Source organism: Triturus cristatus, chromosome 5_2 (assembly GCF_964204655.1).
Source record: "Triturus cristatus chromosome 5_2, aTriCri1.1, whole genome shotgun sequence".
In the NCBI taxonomy this organism is placed as follows: Eukaryota; Metazoa; Chordata; class Amphibia; order Caudata; family Salamandridae; genus Triturus; species Triturus cristatus.
Genome location: NC_140588.1, coordinates 315,151,273 through 315,169,454, shown reverse-complemented (window position 1 = coordinate 315,169,454; position 18,182 = coordinate 315,151,273). Strand labels below are relative to the sequence as shown.

General features: G+C 52.6%; 1 long non-coding RNA gene across 1 annotated transcript in view; it reads right to left on the bottom strand.

Annotated features, from left to right (window-relative positions):
• The window catches only part of LOC146822918 (uncharacterized), a 60,238-nt gene that overhangs the window by 7,924 nt on the left and 34,132 nt on the right, over positions 1 to 18,182 (bottom strand). The window contains exon 3 of the long non-coding RNA XR_014961854.1: positions 14,295 to 14,322. This is a non-coding gene — a long non-coding RNA (uncharacterized LOC146822918). The remainder of the gene's footprint in view (positions 1 to 14,294; positions 14,323 to 18,182) is intronic.

Below are 18,182 nucleotides of genomic sequence, written 5' to 3'. Positions count from 1 at the left end.
CCAGTGCCAGAACCCCCCCTCTTCATCATGGCAAAACGCAGGGCCATGTCACAACCTGTACACGAGCACAAGGACAGCCACCTGCATCATATAAGTGTGTGGATCCACTCCATGTGCACATGTACAGTGCTACAAGGAAGGCGCAAATGCATGGCTCGCCACACATGCACACTCCACTGCTGACTGCAGTCACACTTGACGCAGCAAGTAAGACTGTGCCACACATAGTTAAAGGGGCCAAATTGGTGCCCAAGGGACACACACATGCACAAGTGCACTGTGAGTGGAATGCAAGACAGATCCTAATTCCAAGAGGAAATGTGCCAACTTTGTAACGGATGAAACATGGATGTTGCATGGATCAAAATTAACATTTTCTCTCTCACACACAGGTCAACGTTGTGCTGCACCCCCCAACACTGGGGGGGAACACTCACAGGACCCGGATCTGCAGGAGACCGATCCCACCGGCAGCGACCACTCTCACCACTCTGCGGACGACCCCGACCGACCTGGCCCCTCTGGTGTCCAACCACCTGCAGCACCTGCGTCAGGCACAACCGTGCCAACCACCACCCCCACTCCTGCCACATCCCAGGAGACACCCAGGATCCCTGCCCCAACACCACAATGCAGCCAGGCTCGCCAGGAGGGACACGGTGTCCCGGGCACCCAGGAGGAGGCAGGCGACAACGCCAATGCCACCCCTCAGGGGTCCCGGAGACCCGATGTGCCCACAAGTGCAGGCCAGACGCAAGTGGGCAGGGGTGGTGGGAGTGGAGGACGGCGGAGGCGCGAGCCTGACCATTTGGCTGGGGATCCGGTATTTTCCCATGTCCGTAACATCCTGGACTCATACCGGCAGGACACCACGGGCATGGCCCAGGTTGTGTCCGTCCTCGAGGGGATCAAGGTCCAGCAGGCCCAGCAACATGCGGAGCTAATAGCCTGTCTACAGGTACACCAACGGAGGATGGAGGACAGACAGGCTGAGCAAGTGACGGCGTCCCAGGGGATTCACGCTGAACTCCGTCGGATGGCCGACACCATGGCCGACCCTCCCTGTGCCAGAAGGCGGAGAACATCACCACCCACAGGGAGGGATCATGAGGAGGAGGAGGAAACATCCGACGGAGCATCCCAGACGTCGTCACGGCCTGCTGCTGAGGTTCCCCGCAGGAAGCCGGGTCGTCCACGGAAAGGACCGTGAGGGTGGCTGCTACATCACCATCTCCCAGGACACCTGGCCTGGCACCTGGCCCACTGGAGCAACAGCATCACAGCATCAAGAGACATTCTCTGCCACATGGCCCCGCTGGTCACTGGCTGACCAATGTTGACAAAGACTGTGGCATGGACTCTGAGGATTTCCAATGGCAAGGACACCAACTCCCCTACTGAACTTTGGATTCCCTAATCCCGGAAAGCCCCTCACTTTGTCCCCCCCCCCCCCCCAAAAAATAAATCACACTATTAAGAGTAGATGCCTGCTGGTAGCATTATTACCTAACATGTGTCTTGTACAGTCTAAACATGCCTGAGTCATCTGTTCACTTCAACCATCCACACCCTGGGGCCTGAGTCTGGCACAGGACACATGGGTCACAGTTTATTAGGCAAGACAGACATGGAGCACCATACACACCCGTGATGGTCAGAACCAGCTGAGGGGGTGGCCGAACAACCGTGCTGACAGACACATTGAGTACAGCAACAGTCATGCGCAGAGGTCAGGGATCCTGGCCCGTGTCCTGGGGGGCACCCAGGTATGTGTAGACAGGTGGCAGAACCATGTCCTGCAAGCTTGAGTCCGGTGGATGCAGAGAATGGGGTCATGGACAACGTTGGATGCATGGGGATGGCACATGTCACAATACCCACACAGTCATGGACATCATGCACAATACACAGTCTCAGCACACACACACAGCTTGCATCTTGCCACTCGACACATTGACACATAGCCACAATCAGGGAATACCATGCCAGACATGCAGGATGCACCGTGCCAACACACCAGCATTGACTGAGAAGAGGCACCTTGGAGGCATAGGGACACCTTTAATAGTCATGTTTTTGGGATTGCAGAGGCAACTTGAAGTACACATGAACACATCATGTGGAGTAACATGTGGCTCCAACACTGGCACCCCCCTTCTGCAGCACAAATGCGTGATAGCCATGGAACTGGCACACAAGTGTCGGCTAACAGCTAAATACCCACAGCTGCTCACGGAGAGCCTGCCATACACCATACATCCGCTGATGTGGAAGTCCCACGCCATGTCAAGACAATGTTAACCGTATGTGTCCGAGGGCAGTGTCACACACATTGATGCCATCATCACAATCCACTATCCCATCACTGATGACTGACAACCAGGCAGCCCATCTATTCAGGTGTACCCAGCTGCATGTCGTGTCCCATGGGGATGCCACATGTCTGCAGAGGAACCAAACCCCGACCGGGGCAGTGTGCACACATCGTGAACAACTGCCACACCCAATACACCCCAGATGCATCCCTTACCCCATGGAGACTTCCAAACGTGTCCGTGCCTGTAACGCTGAGTCAGCCCACGATGTCATGTCCATGAGGAATAGCAGTGCCACAACAATGCAACCAGCAAACGGCATGCGCAGGTACCTGGGGAAGAGAGACACACAAGAAGTCAGCCACAAAAAGCACAGCCACTTGCATGTGCAGTTACTCGACACATGTATGGTTGACAACATGCTTGGTCACAATTATGACTGGGGAAATACTACCATCACTGCCACCATCACTCCAGTGACACACCCACACACACCTCTGACCCACGTGCCATACATGCAGGTGGAGACACACATCACAACGCATGCCACACGGGGACCAATGCGTGCACACTCAGACCCTGGTACTCACCACTAAGCAAAGAAGTCGCGTATGAGCCGAGTCCGGATGTCCTCTTGCGGCTCCACATCCTCCACATCACTAGCCCCATTGCCAAGCCCTTCGTCCTCCACGGGTGGATGGTCCTCGTCATGTTGATTCAGGATGAGTGGCACAGCTCTTTCAACTGCCATGTTGTGCAGCATGCAGCAGACCATGAAGATCTTGCAGACCTTCGCCGGGGCATAAGGGAGTGCACCGCCGGTCTTGTGGAGGCACCGGAATCGGCTCTTCAGCATGCCAAACATCCTCTCTATCACTCGCCTTGTCCGGCCATGGGCGGTGTTATAGCGGAGCTGGGCCGGCGTGATGGGGTTGCGGAGAGGTGTCAGCAGCCAAGGCATGTTGGGATAGCCAGCGTCCCCTACATGGGAAGCACATGGACATCGTTAGAACTGGTGTAGCGGTCGTGCTGGTCGGCTATACAGAATACAGGACAGACAGACTGTACCCACCAACAACACATGCCCGTTCGTTGCGCAGCTGCATCATCATATCAGGCATCCCGCTACGCCTCATGATGTAGGCATCGTGTGCTGATCCTGGGAAACGAGCACAGACATGTGAAATCACCATATTGGACAGACACACCACAAGGGCATTGATGGAGTGGTAGTGCTTCCGATTGCGGTACGCCACCTCCCGTGCGTGTGGTGGTACCAAACCTACATGTGTCCCATCTATGGACCCAATGACATGGGGCATCCCTCCCAGGGCATAGAATCCACGCTTGACCTCAGTCATCTGTTCAGGGGTTGGGAACTTGATGAAGTCATCCAGGTGAATCAACATGGCCTCCAAGAAATCATGCAGCACACCGCTGAACATGCTCTGGGACATGCCACCAACATGAGCTATGGTATTTTGGAAGGTACCCGTGGCAAGAAAATGTAGGGCAGCCATTACCTTCAGCTGGGGTGTCAGTGCCGTAGGATACCTGTGCTGCGGTTGCAGGTGTGGTGCCAGTCTCGCCGTCAGCTCCAGAATCAACGGTTGGGTGAAGCGGTAGAGCCGGATCCTGTCATTCTCCTGCATGGTGGCCACGTCTGGAATTCTTCGGGCAACAGGAGGCGCTCTGCAGTAATTTGGAAGTGACAAGGAAGAGTGAGTGCACTACGAGAACAACTCATGTCTACTGAGCACATGTAAATCTGGCAATACACACATGCCACATAGGGAGTCAGGCATGTGCTACATGCCCAGGACACGTATGGATGCAAGGTGACACTCCTTCCAAGACCCAGCTACACACGGTGATTGAGAACCTCCCCATGCCATGCCATGGAAATAGCTGTGTCCCAGTGCAAGTGCACTGCCCGACGCAAGACAGGAGTGACATACACCCACACATCAGCAGAAGTGTGATGCCGATTGCAGAGACTGGTAGCGGAACACTTGAGCCACAGGTCACATGACATTACACTAGTCCGGCCCACACACCTTGCCATGAAGGTGCACATGTCATGACTCACCACACATTCCTTGTGAGTTTGCTGACATGGCCTTGTCACGCTACTCCGTGTCCCATGCATACATGTGCACCTGACATCCGATAACACATGTGGCATGGTGTTGGGAACAGTGTGCAATGACAATCTACACACAGCCACATGTTGGTTGCTGCAACGGCTGCAGCTTTTGAGGGTGCTACAACATCAACCTGATGTAAATCCCGGACACATATATGGCATAGTCACATTGTGCACTGTGGGTAGTGACAAGTCATGTGTCATGACCCCTGTACCGGGCATCATGGGACACTTCCGTGTGTTGGTGTCCGTGCCATGCCAGTGACGCTCACCCCAAGTGCGCAGTCCCACATGCACACATGTCAAAGGAGTCAAGGGCATGCCTGGCACACATTGCACCCTCACACAGTACACATGTACACATCTCATCATACATCTGGTGCCTTCTCCACTCAGGAGGCATGTTCCACATCACAGCCTGTGACACCTGTGCCCCACACATGTAGTAATGCACAGACGATGCCTTGATGTCCATTCCTGGACAAGTATGTCCATCCATGGACAAGTATGTCCGCCCTATTCCTACATGTGTGTCGCCTTTCACCACCGTGATGTTTAAATACCGCCTTACTGCTGCTGAGAGGGCCTGTGCATGTTCCCAAATCACTGTGGGAGTGCTGCCGTATGTGTACCCATCGTGATGGCGAGCGTACAGGCATTTGTACGGTCCGTAGCACTACGGGTACGCATACGCGTGCAGACCCATAGTGATAGTGAGCGTAGATGCGTGTGTACGTTCCGTACCACTACGGGTACGCATACGCGTGCAGACCCATAGTGATAGTGAGCGTAGATGCGTGTGTACGGCCCTATCACTATGGGTCTGCACGCGTATGCGTACCCGTAGTGGTACGGACCGTACACTCGCATGTACGCTCTCTATCACTATGGGTCTGCACGCGTATGCGTACCCGTAGTGGTACGGACCGTACACTCGCATCTACGCTCACTATCACTATGGGTCTGCACGCGTATGCGTACCCGTAGTGCTACGGACCGTACACTCGCATGTACGCTCTCTATCACTATGGGTCTGCACGCGTATGCGTACACGTAGTGGTACGGACCGTACACTCGCATGTACGCTCTCTATCACTATGGGTCTGCACGCGTATGCGTACCCGTAGTGGTACGGACCGTACACTCGCATCTACGCACACTATCACTATGGGTCTGCACGCGTATGCGTACCCGTAGTGCTACGGACCGTACACTCGCATGTACGCTCTCTATCACTATGGGTCTGCACGCGTATGCGTACCCGTAGTGGTACGGACTGTACACTCGCATCTACGCTCACTATCACTACGAGTACGCATACGCGTGCAGACCCATAGTGATAGTGAGCGTAGATGCGAGTGTACGGTCCGTACCACTACGGGTACGCATACGCGTGCAGACCCATAGTGATAGTGAGCGTAGATGCGAGTGTACGGTCCGTAACACTTCGGGTACGCATACGCGTGCAGACCCATAGTGATGGAGAGCGGAGGCATGCATGTACGGGCCGTTGCCATGCATTTGGGGTGCCCTAGGGCCCCCAAACGCACCGTACCTGTGTGTGATGCTCCAAATTACATAGGGGACAAGTATTAAGGCCTACATGCATGCTGGTTGTCATGGAGACCAAGTTCAAAATTCGAAATTGTTCTGGAAGGTGCACAGCAGAAGTCAGTTGGAATTCTTCTACTTTGTTGCAATGTGTTTGTGGGGCTGACATCATGCAGGAGAATGAAACCGATAGAGAACCCACAGACTGCTAGCTTTGAAGGGATTGGTGGAAACATAGGATGCAAATGTGAGTGACCAATCACTCTGTACTCCTGTGCATGAGACTGGGCAGAAGGGCACATATAAGGCAGCCAGGTCCCATGAGGGAGCACTTGCCTGCACATCTTTGCATTCGTCGACCCAGCTGCTGCTACTGATTCCCTGGAACCATGTCAAGGGCTGTGGAGAGGACACAGCCATTCACCCTGGAGGAGAACATGGCTCTGCTGGATGTGATCCTCCCACAGTACTCCATGCTGTATGGGCGACCAGGGTATCAGGTGAGTGCATAGGCCACTGCCACAGACTGTCCCTATGTTGTGACTGTGACTTCTGCCATTGCGTCCAGGTGTAACACACATGCCATGTACTGTCGGGGGGGTCCCAGGGGGGGGGTGCCTGATGTCTCCCAGCAGTGCCCTGAGACAGGAGGGGTGGGGGCCTATCACTCCCAGCAGTGCCCTGAGACAGGAGGGGTGGGGGCCTATCACTCCCAGCAGTGCCCTGAGACAGGAGGGGTGGGGGCCTATCACTCCCAGCAGTGCCCTGAGACAGGAGGGGTGGGGGCCTATCACTCCCAGCAGTGCCCTGAGACAGGAGGGGTGGGGGCCTATCACTCCCAGCAGTGCCCTGAGACAGGAGGGGTGTGTGCAGAGTCCTCCCAGCAGTGCCCTGAGACAGGAGGGGTGGGGGCCTATCACTCCCAGCAGTGCCCTGAGACAGGAGGGGTGTGTGCAGAGTCCTCCCAGCAGTGCCCTGAGACAGGAGGGGTGGGGGCCTATCACTCCCAGCAGTGCCCTGAGACAGGAGGGGTGTGTGCAGAGTCCTCCCAGCAGTGCCCTGAGACAGGAGGGGTGGGGGTGATGCACAGTGTGAGCCTTGATCATTGATTGTGACATTGCCATCATTCCACCTGTGTACCCACTGTGGCACGTACTGCTTTTTCCCTCACCAGGGGATGATGTCCCTATGACAAAGGTGCAATGCGTTGGCTGCATGACATGCCTTGTTGTAACCAGCTAATTTGTACCCATATGTCTCTCTGTGACATGTGGCTGGTGTATTGATGTGGTGTCACTTGTTCCTCCTCACAGGTAGGCGCCACTGCCAAGGAGCAGATCTGGCTGACCGCCGTCAGTGCCGTGAGGGGTGTGGATGGTCGGAGGCAGAGCCTGCCCCAGGTGAGAAAACGCTGGCAGGATATCCGGTGCTGGACGCGGAGGATTGCATGGCTCCTGCTGGGGGACTCACCTGAGAGCCACAAGAAACGCGGCCGCCGCCGTCTGAGCCACCTCCACAGGAGTGTGCTGCCGGTGGTCTTTCCAGACCTGGAGAGGCGCTTACAGGCGATGCAGCAGCCGGAAGGGGGTAGGTACATGTGTGTTCGTTGTGTGTCACCGGCATTTGTAAGGGCACAGTAGCATGAATTAACTGGCAGGGTTTAAAGGTGCTGTGCAGATCCTGTTTGCCCCATTATAGCGCTGTGCCCCTGCCACCCTTCCCCTCCTTGCAATGTGTTCCCTGGTCTGTGTGTAGTCACTCCTTCACAAGGTGATGTAGGCTGGCGCTTTGTCCACGAGAACAATGACTGTAGCATCATGTGTGGGGGTGGGGTGTAACAGGTTGTGGGACCTTGCCTGTGCACTGTCAAGTTCACTGCATGTGGGTTCCATGTCAGTTGGCACTGATGCTGACTCCAGACATGGGAGTTGGTCTCTCATGTGTCATGCCTTACAGCGCGCATGTCCTATGTGGTGGCCTGTGACATGATGTGCATGAGTGTGCGATACACATAGTGCAGGGATGGTGACGTGTGTTGCAGTCATTACCATTCAGTAGCATGTAGTTGCGTGCCCACTACTGTCCCCTGGGGCACCTTTTCCTCAGTGGTGTATGTGTCATCATACACGTGGACAATCTCAGTGTCTACAGCGTAGGTTGTGCTCTGTGCCATTGTCCCCTGTCACCATGTATATAGACGTGCTATTTTGTACAGGTGTCCACTGTGCAGCCTGACCTGATTGTCCTTCTACATACTCACAGTTGCCAGTGCCTGTGTGTCTTGTTATACTCATCTGAGGATGGGCACTGGTACCTCATTATTTGTACAGGCGCACCTTGGCTGTTTGGCGTACACTCTTGCTTTTTGCCTGCCCCTGTGTGTATCAGCCAGACTATGAGATGTTGGTGCCACCTGTGTCTCAACAATTTGCCTCGTGTAGGGTCTTGTTGGTGCGGGCAATGCCTATCTGTCAAATCCTGATTTCTACTTGCTGGGTCTGGGCAGTGTGTGATGTGTCTGGACACACACGCAATGTGCAGTGACCGAGTCATGTTGGGCATGTTTTCAGCATTACCTATGCAGCATGTGTCTCAAGTTCATGGATATGGTCCCTGGTCATCGGTATTTTCGCCAACGCTGTGTGGTGCAGATGCAGTGCAGGATTGTCCCCAGGGCCTGGGTGCTATGTCAGACTCCGTTTCCTGTGTTTAGCTATTGTCTCATGCTCTCCATGGTATTTCAGTGGCATGGTGGCTCAACCAACTGTGTGTTTCATGCCCTACATCGGTACCTTGTTTAGTAGATGTTAGGGATCTTCCTTTTCAGGCTATGCAGTGTTACCTATGTCGATTGTACTCATGTGACTGATGTGTACAGCTGTCTGATTAATTTCTGTCTCTCCACCCTGCCCACAGCATCGTCGGGGGACACAGAGGGAGACATGGACACAGGCAAGGCGGAGGGACCGAGCACCAGTGCCAGCCGTGACATCGGGGCTGGCACATCGAGTGAGACAGAGGTGGAGGATAGTGCGGCCGAGGACCTGTCGACTGGCACGTCAGAATACGAAGCTGACAGGTCCGAGGAGGATGTCTCCGAGTGGGCGGTGGCTGCACCAGCAGCTGACAGCGGAACAACACCTCGCACCGCCCCCTCAGTTCCCACCAGCCGCATCCCACTTGCTCGTGTCCCTTCCCAGCGTGCCCGGTCACAGCATGTCTCCTTCCTGCCAGGCACCGCACCCCCTGCCCCTGTCTCCACTGCTGCCGCCAATGCAGAGTCTGTGGACATCCAGCGGCAACTGCAGGTTGGTCAGGCTGCGATCCTTAATGTCCTCCATGCCCACGGCAAAACCCTCACCAACATCGAGGCTTTCTTGGAGGGCATTCATTCATCGCAGGCTGACCAACGCAACTTGCTGAGGTCCATCGACTCCACACTGACTGCAGCAGTGGGTCTCCTGCAGCGCGACCTCCCCCCACCTACCCCTGCCCCATCCACACTTCCCACTCCCATGCCTGTCCCACGTACACCCAGACGTCGGCATGCACCCACATCAACGGACACGGGCACCACACCAGCAGGGAAGGTCCACCGCACTCCTCCTGACACGCACACACAGGGTGAGGTAGGCACACCCACTGGGTCGGGGGGCAAACGTGTGACACGCAGCCATAGTGGGAGTCCGCATTCCACCCAGTCCACTCCCTCCAAATCCCCTCAGCTCTCCTGGCCACATCTCCCCCAAGGACTCCTTCATGGCCGCTCTGTCCCTGAGCCCCACAGTTACACCACCACGCAAGCGGTCAAGGAGGTCCCCGGTCAGGGTGGTTGAGTCTCCCCCCCTGTCTCCACCCTCCCCCGGTGGCACTGCGACCCATCCCTCTGACCCCCCCCCCCTCCTTGGGGCCTGAGGTCCCTTCGGGTGCAGGGGACTCCCTGGATGACCTTGCAAAGGTGTGTAGTGCCATCCTGGCCTCCGCCTTTGGCACTGACCCACCCCCTGTGGTGGAGTCCTCCATCCCTGCACCCACAACGCCGCCCCTTTGCCCTGATGTCCCTGCGGTGCCTGTTGCTTCCCCCCCCCGATGCCCTCACCAGTGTGGAAGACGATGCCATTTGACTGTGCAGGCAAGGTAGGGGACACGCATCCCACTGTGTCCCCCATCCAGCTGAGAATCATTGACTGCCCTATGGGCTTTGTGAAGATTGAACTGCCTGCGATCCACGGACATTGTGCTCATGCTGAATAAAGCTTAATTTTGTTTTCATTATCACACTACTGCTATGCTGGTATTGGTGTTGGTGGGGCTGCTACATGGTTTTTGGTGGTGTGTAAGGGTTTGGGTGTGTGGGATATGTAGTAGTGTACTGCACATTGGTGGGACCCTGGGATCTGTGTGCCATCACAAGGTGTTGGCTAACTTTCTTTGTTCATGTAAGCAGTTACTGCATGGTGCACTTGTCCCAGGGTGTATTCCTTCCTCTGTGTACCCAGCTTTCTTCCCTGCAGGGTGTTCCCAATGTTTAGCGCAGAGCTGTGTCTACATGAGCTGTGTGTGTGACGGAGCCCTTCTACTTTGGCCATGCATGCAGGGCCATGTCTCCACCTGCAACAATCGTGGCATCCTTGATGATCACTGTACTTGTGTGTGGAGTCTGTTGACATGAGTTCATGGGGACATGTTCCCTTGTAGCCAGTATGCATGTGGATAATTCTGGCCTCACACACATGTGTTACACCCCTCCTGTCTCAGGGCACTGGTGGGAGGACTCCACACCCACCCCTCCTGTCTCAGAGCACTGCTGGGAGTGATAGGCACCCACCCCTCCTGTCTCAGGTCACTGCTGGGAGGACTCTGCACACACCCCTCCTGTCTCAGGGCACTGCTGGGAGTGATAGGCCCCCACCCCTCCTGTCTCAGGGCACTGCTGGGAGGACTCTGCACACACCCCTCCTGTCTCAGGGCACTGCTGGGAGTGATAGGCCCCCACCCCTCCTGTCTCAGGGCACTGCTGGGTGGACTCTGCACACACACCTCCGATTTCAGGATATGTACGCTTGGCACATACACGGTGGGGGTACGCTCAATGCATTCGAGGTGAGGGTACGGGTCGAACTTACACTGTTGGGGTGGGGGTACGCTCCGTACATCCGCGGGTGGGGGTACGGGTCGTACTTACACTGTTGGCATGGGGGGTACGCTCCTTGCATATGCGGGTGGGGGTACGGGTCGTACTTACACTGTTGGGCTGGGGGGTACGCTCCTTGCATTCGCGGGTGGCGGTACGGGTCGTACTTACACTGTTGGGCTGGGGGGTACGCTCCTTGCATTCGCGGGTGGGGTACGGGTCGTACTTACACTGTTGGGCTGGGGGGTACGCTCCTTGCATTAGCGGGTGGGGGTACGGGTCGTACTTACACTGTTGGGCTGGGGGGTATGCTCCTTGCATTCGCGGGTGGGGGTACGGGTCGTACTTACACTGTTGGGCTGGGGGGTACGCTCCTTGCATTCGCGGGTGGGGGTACGGGTCGTACTTACACTGTTGGGCTGGGGGGTACGCTCCGTACGTCCGCGGGTGGGGGTACGGGTCGTACTTACACTGTTGGCATGGGGGGTACGCTCCTTGCATTCGCGGGTGGGGGTACGGGTCGTACTTACACTGTTGGGCTGGGGGTACGCTCCGTACGTCCGCGGGTGGGGGTACGGGTCGTACTTACACTGTTGGGCTGGGGGGTACGCTCCTTGCATTCGCGGGTGGGGGTACGGGTCGTACTTACACTGTTGGGCTGGGGGGTACGCTCCTTGCATTCGCGGGTGGGGGTACGGGTCGTACTTACACTGTTGGGCTGGGGGGTACGCTCCGTACGTCCGCGGGTGGGGGTACGGGTCGTACTTACACTGTTGGCATGGGGGGTACGCTCCTTGCATTCGCGGGTGGGGGTACGGGTCGTACTTACACTGTTGGGCTGGGGGGTACGCTCCGTACATCCGCGGGTGGGGGTACGGGTCGTACTTACACTGTTGGCATGGGGGGTACGCTCCTTGCATACGCGGGTGGGGGTACGGGTCGTACTTACACTGTTGGGCTGGGGGGTACGCTCCTTGCATTCGCGGGTGGGGGTACGGGTCGTACTTACACTGTTGGGCTGGGGGGTACGCTCCTTGCATTCGCGGGTGGGGGTACGGGTCGTACTTACACTGTTGGGCTGGGGGGTACGCTCCTTGCATTCGCGGGTGGGGGTACGGGTCGTACTTACACTGTTGGGCTGGGGGGTACGCTCCTTGCATTAGCGGGTGGGGGTACGGGTCGTACTTACACTGTTGGGCTGGGGGGTACGCTCCTTGCATTCGCGGGTGGGGGTACGGGTCGTACTTACACTGTTGGGCTGGGGGGTACGCTCCTTGCATTCGCGGGTGGGGGTACGGGTCGTACTTACACTGTTGGGCTGGGGGGTACGCTCCTTGCATTAGCGGGTGGGGGTACGGGTCGTACTTACACTGTTGGGCTGGGGGGTACGCTCCTTGCATTCGTGGGTGGGGGTTCGAGTCGTACTTACACTGTTGGCATGGGGGGTACGCTCCATGCATACGCGGGTGGGGGTACGGGTTGTACTTACACTGTTGGGCTGGGGAGTGCGCTCCTTGCATACGCGGGTGAGGGTTCGCGTCGTACTTGCACTGTTGGCATGGGGGGTACGCTCCATGCATACGCGGGTGGGGGTACGGGTCGTACTTACACTGTTGGGCTGGGGGGTGCGCTCCTTGCATACGCGGGTGAGGGTTCGCGTCGTACTTGCACTGTTGGCATGGGGGGTACGCTCCATGCATACGCGGGTGGGGGTACGGGTCGTACTTGCACTGTTGGGCTGGGGGGTACGCTCCTTGCATACGGGGTGGGGGTAGGGTCCGTACATATCCGTCCCCACGCTATGTGATGTTTGTGCGGCCCGTACCCAGGCCTTTGCCACGTGGGTGCGATCCGTCCCGCCATTGTTGGGGTGACGTGTGTGGGCGTGGTCCGACTCGTACCCACGCTCTTCAGGCGAGGGTACGGGACGTACCTGTCTGGTTGTGTTGCCGGTTCGCGTGGTGACGGACTTCCGTTGTGGCGGGCGCTGGCTTATCAGGACACGCCCCCACCCCCTCGTGGTGACCAGGGCATGGGAGTCAGGTATGTCCAGGCCATGTGTGGTGTGTGACTTATGTGGTTGTTTTGTGGCCTGCCCTGGTCGTGCCACCCCCACCCCACCCCACTTTCCCCCCTCCCTTAGTTATTCTGACCTTCTGCGGCGTCTGCGTCGTAACCTGTAGAGGAGGTGTACTGCTATGAGGGCAGGGATGACTCGTAGGTTCGGGTCCATGTCTGTCCGTCGCGTACTGGTACTCCTTGCTCGCGTCGTCCTGTCGCGTACGGGTCCTCCTTGATCGCGTCGTCCTGTCGCGTACGGGTCCTCCTTGGTGGCGTCGTCCTGTGTGTCCGTCACGTACTGGTCCTCCTTGTTCGCGTCGTCGTCTGTCCGTCGCGTACTGGTGGTCCTTGTTCGCGTCGTCCTGATTTCCCGGCAGTTTTTGGCTGCCGCAAAATATTCACCGTGCGGGGTGACGTCGGTGCGAATCGTGATTCCTGGGTCGTGAATGGCTGGCTGCGAGCGTCCCGACGTCAGGTCGGCGCTTTCCCGGATCGCATTGGTAGGTTTTTTTTGTTCGGTCGGGCTTTTTTACGATTCGTACGGTAATGGTGTACCCGTGCGAATCGTAATTCCTTGTTTGTAAAAATTGACGACGGGGTACGCGTCGGGCGGAGATTGTGCTCCGTCCGACGGTTCGTACCCGGTTTTTGCAGGATCGTGATCGGCACCTGAGTGTTTGAAACAATCAGCGTCTTTCAAGTAAACTGAATGCCTTATCAGTGTTGAGGAAGACTGCAAAACCATCTATCTCTAAGGTGGTTTAATAAAGCAAAAATCATGCAAAGATTATAGGAGGTTGACCTCTAAGCACAAACCCAACCTGCTCAGGTAGATCTACAGCAGGCATATGAAGAAACAGACTAGTAGCCAGCAATATTAGTATTATTTTATTACCAATATCTATTAATAGTAAGGGTCTTTTAGAACTAAAATTCATGGGATATTTACCTGGCCTTAGTAAGGTATTCAGCAAGGCTTCCCCCAAAGTGCTGAGAAGGGAGCCCAATTGAACGCTCCTTGATTCAGACTGAGCATGTATGGGGCAAGGAGTGTGCTAACGCAGTGGAGTTGGTCACCCTTTCTTACCTTCCAGTGACAAATCTTTTTAGAGTGCCTGTGGAATAAAAGAGTTAGGTTAAGTTTCAATTCAGAATTAGACTACAACCCATTTAGTCACACAGTGAAGCTCAAAGTCATAAAGTAGGATTAAATATGGATTTATTACAAATTCAAAGCCAAAGTGATATAAATCAGTCTCAGAAACATAGTATAACAGTACAAGATTATAAAAAGATGGTAAACATAAAAAAAATATGCCAGCAATTCATCTGCTGTAAGCTCTTTACGCTGCTCAAATCACAGCTCCGATCGCGGACGGGAGGGCACAAGCATGGCAGCATCGGCATCTTGCATCGGCGTCGGGAGGCTATATCATTGGGCACACTGACAATTATATCTTTAACTCCTGTCACCAGGATGGGCTGCACTAGGTACTCATGATGGCCATCCGTAAGCAGTGCCAGAGCCAACTCGGTGAGATAAGTATTAACCTCCAAAGTGATAACCTCCCAGTTTAATTTATAGAATGTCCCATAAAAATACATGAAGGCCTTCATTACTGATCTATGTGAATTAATAGAAAATAGAAACCGAGAAAGCACATTGGAGGAAACCAAATCTTAGAAAAATAATTTTAAGGAAAGACAGTTTTAAGGAAATAAAAAAAATAAGAATTAAAGGAAACATTTTAATGAAAGATAATTTTAAGGAAAAATCAAAAATTACATTAAAATTGGAGTCCTGAGGTAGTGAGAGGTTTCTGGAGTCAGGGATGTTTAGGGGTGATGAGGGTTTTTAGGCGTCAGAGATGTGTAAGCTCTGGTGTAGAAGGGGGTTTTTAGGGTTAAGGAATGGGTGGTGAGGAGCTTTTTGGGTTACTTGAAGGGTGAAATTTAGGATTGATGATGGGTTTTTTATGGTTCAGAGATGAGTGCAGTGTAGGAATGTTGAAAGGTTTTTAGGGTTCACAAATGGCCAGAGTTTAGGGCTTTGAGGAATTTTTAAGGTTGAAAAATGGATTGTGTTTAGGGGTAGTAAATTGTTTTTGGGGTTAAGGGATGGGTGGAAGTTAAGGTGGGGCATGGTTTTAAGGGTTCAGAGATGGGTGGAGTCTAGATGTAGAAAACGATTTTTAGGGATCATGTATGGGTGAAACTTAGGGGTGATTAAGGGTGTTAGGAGTCTGGGGTGGATGGTGTTTCTGGGTGGCGAGGGAGTTTTAGGTGGCCAAGGAGGGGTGGTGTTTAGGGATGTTTAAACTGGTTTACTTTAGAGTTTCAGAGATGGGTCGAGTAAAGGGATGTTGAAGTGTTTAAAGAGGTCAGTGCTGGGTGAGGTTTAGTCATAGAAAGGAGTTTAGGGGTTCAGAAATAGGTGGAGTTTACGTGTCAGAAATGGGTGTAGTTAAGGTGTGGTGAAGATTCTTTAGGGTTTAGTGGTGAGTGAAGTTTAGGGGTAGAAAGGGCATATAGGGCCAGGGAAGTGATGGGTTTAGGAGTCACTGATGAGTAGAGGTTTAGCGTGCTGAGGAGTTTTTAGGGGGTAGAGATAAAGATGGTCAGGGATTACGATGGGATCGGTATTTATGGTATTGAGGGGCCAATGAATTTAAAACATCCTAAGTAATTGTTTGTCAATGTATAAAATAATAATCCAAAGTAATAACCTCTGCTGTAAAGCACTGAAATAAATAACTCTGACAAAAATGTAAGTAAAAACAGCAACCTCTGCATTCGTACCTCAAAAAATAAGCTTGCAAAAGCCCATTTTTAAAATAAGGCATTCTATGAATTGTTTTTTATGAAATGGTAAATGCCATTCATCTTGCAAATTTCCATAATTTCTTTTTTTTTTTTTAAATTAAACTTTCCCTTGTTGTCGTCTGTTGGCTATCTCACAACACCACCCACCGCTCTTACCTGCATGGGCTGCTCCTCGCCCTATTGCAGTACTACAAAATGTACTACAAAGGGCAGTTTGTGAAAATGCCCCATAGTGTCCTTTTGATGTGCTAAACACAAAAGTAAAAGAGAAATTTTCATCCGTGCCAGTCTCCTGTTGCTTCTAAGCTGTCAGCACTTGCACACTGAGGGGCTTGTGTGGAAGTTGCTTTTTTTAATGGAATAGGGCACCAGGAAGATATATCACTTTCCAATTAGATTAAAAAATGTGTATCTTTACGGTAACAAATTAATTCCTTTATTTTCTCCTTCATCGCAAACATATATACCAAAATATCGTCCACCCAACATGTTTCGTTAAGGAAAAATAATTTTTCTGAACTTCCTCAGGCCTCGTCAGTATCTTGGCATCAGTAACAGACTTCCTACTTCAAGGAATTTCCAAATAGATGTATACTCCATGGGGAATGTACTCCCATCAAATCCACCCTTAATATCAAATTTGACGTCCACAGGTTTCTGAATATTCAATAATAAAAAAACAGTTTCTATCTGCGAAGTTGTGGCACCAATCAACCACAGGTACAGGAATTGCAGTGCACGAGTCCATAATTTTCTTTAACATGGAAAGAAGTGCAGTATCTGAGGTCCGCCGTTGGTTCCTTGTGTGGAAGTTGAATGTTGAAGTTACTTGAGTGCATCCAGAGGATTCCTGAGGTGGAGACTCTCCAGACCACAGGTGACTTATCCAGGTCTTCTGTTCTGAGGGTGCTCCAGGTTGCGTGCACCTGAGGGAGTAGAGTGCTTCCACCCTTTTGCTTCACAACTGTCCCTGTGCTGCTGCTGCAAAGTGTTTCCCATGTTTCTCTCCTTCTGGAGACAGGGCTAGCTTTCAGTGCTTCTCCATCCTAAGTTTTAAAATATGCCATTTTATGACTCTATTTATCCTTAAAACACAAAATAAATATTGATAAATACCAATAAGATGGCCAAAAATTAAATATGGATAAATACAGCTGGAATTGTAAAAAAAAATTATATACCATAAAACTGGGAGCCTAATCATGATACACCATTGTTTACTGACAGTGAAATTAATCTCACTTTTTGCGTGTTAGAAAAATCGAAGTGGAAGATGTGCTTGAAGTCATTTTTATTACTTGTGATGGTGTGGTCATCTACAGTGATTTGGAATGCTAATATGATCTATGAATATTCAGTTTTCAGACTATAGACTTTTGCCTGAGTTTGTGATTGTACAGAAAGACAATTTACAAGTGCCTAGCTTTACAGATGATGTACTGCCAAACTAACACGTTTATAAAACATGTTCTTTTCTTTGCCTGCTTTTTGTCTGTTTTTTTCACAGATATCAAAGGCATAGGATGAAAGATTCTCTTTCTCACAAAGGCAACTGGGTGAAAGAAAGACACCTGTGGAATGCACAAGCAATTTGCTGGACCAAGGCAAATTCTCTGGGAGAGCACTGTTGGTCTATGGGTTACTTATCCCCATCTCATTTCCAGCTGTAGCGTCCTTTCCCAAAAGGGTACTAGTCAATGACTACACTACACAAGGGGCTTAGTATAACACGTCTTTATTCTTCTGTGTGCAACCACAAACTCAACATTCTAAACCTCAATTCACTTCACTACACTCTAATGCTTACGTCACAGTTCTTTAGAGTCCATCAGGATCCACAAATGTCCCGTCATTACAAACTCACATGACACTACAGCAGTGTGTAGTAAAAGTCGTAAATAGTAGAGAAATTGTAGCATTAGTTACATTAAAGCAAAGAAAAATCATTCATAGTGATGTAAATCCTGAGCATTTTTCAGTAGATGAATGTTCTCTACCCGTGGAATTTCAGAAACAAGATACAAATACTCACAAAAAAAGTAGTTTGGGGCCTCCAAAGTAAAGGAGTTTACTGCTTACTTCACAATGTTTGCTGTTAACTTCCAGATCTGAATATATTAGTCCTACATGCTCATTTTCTATTATTGCCTGC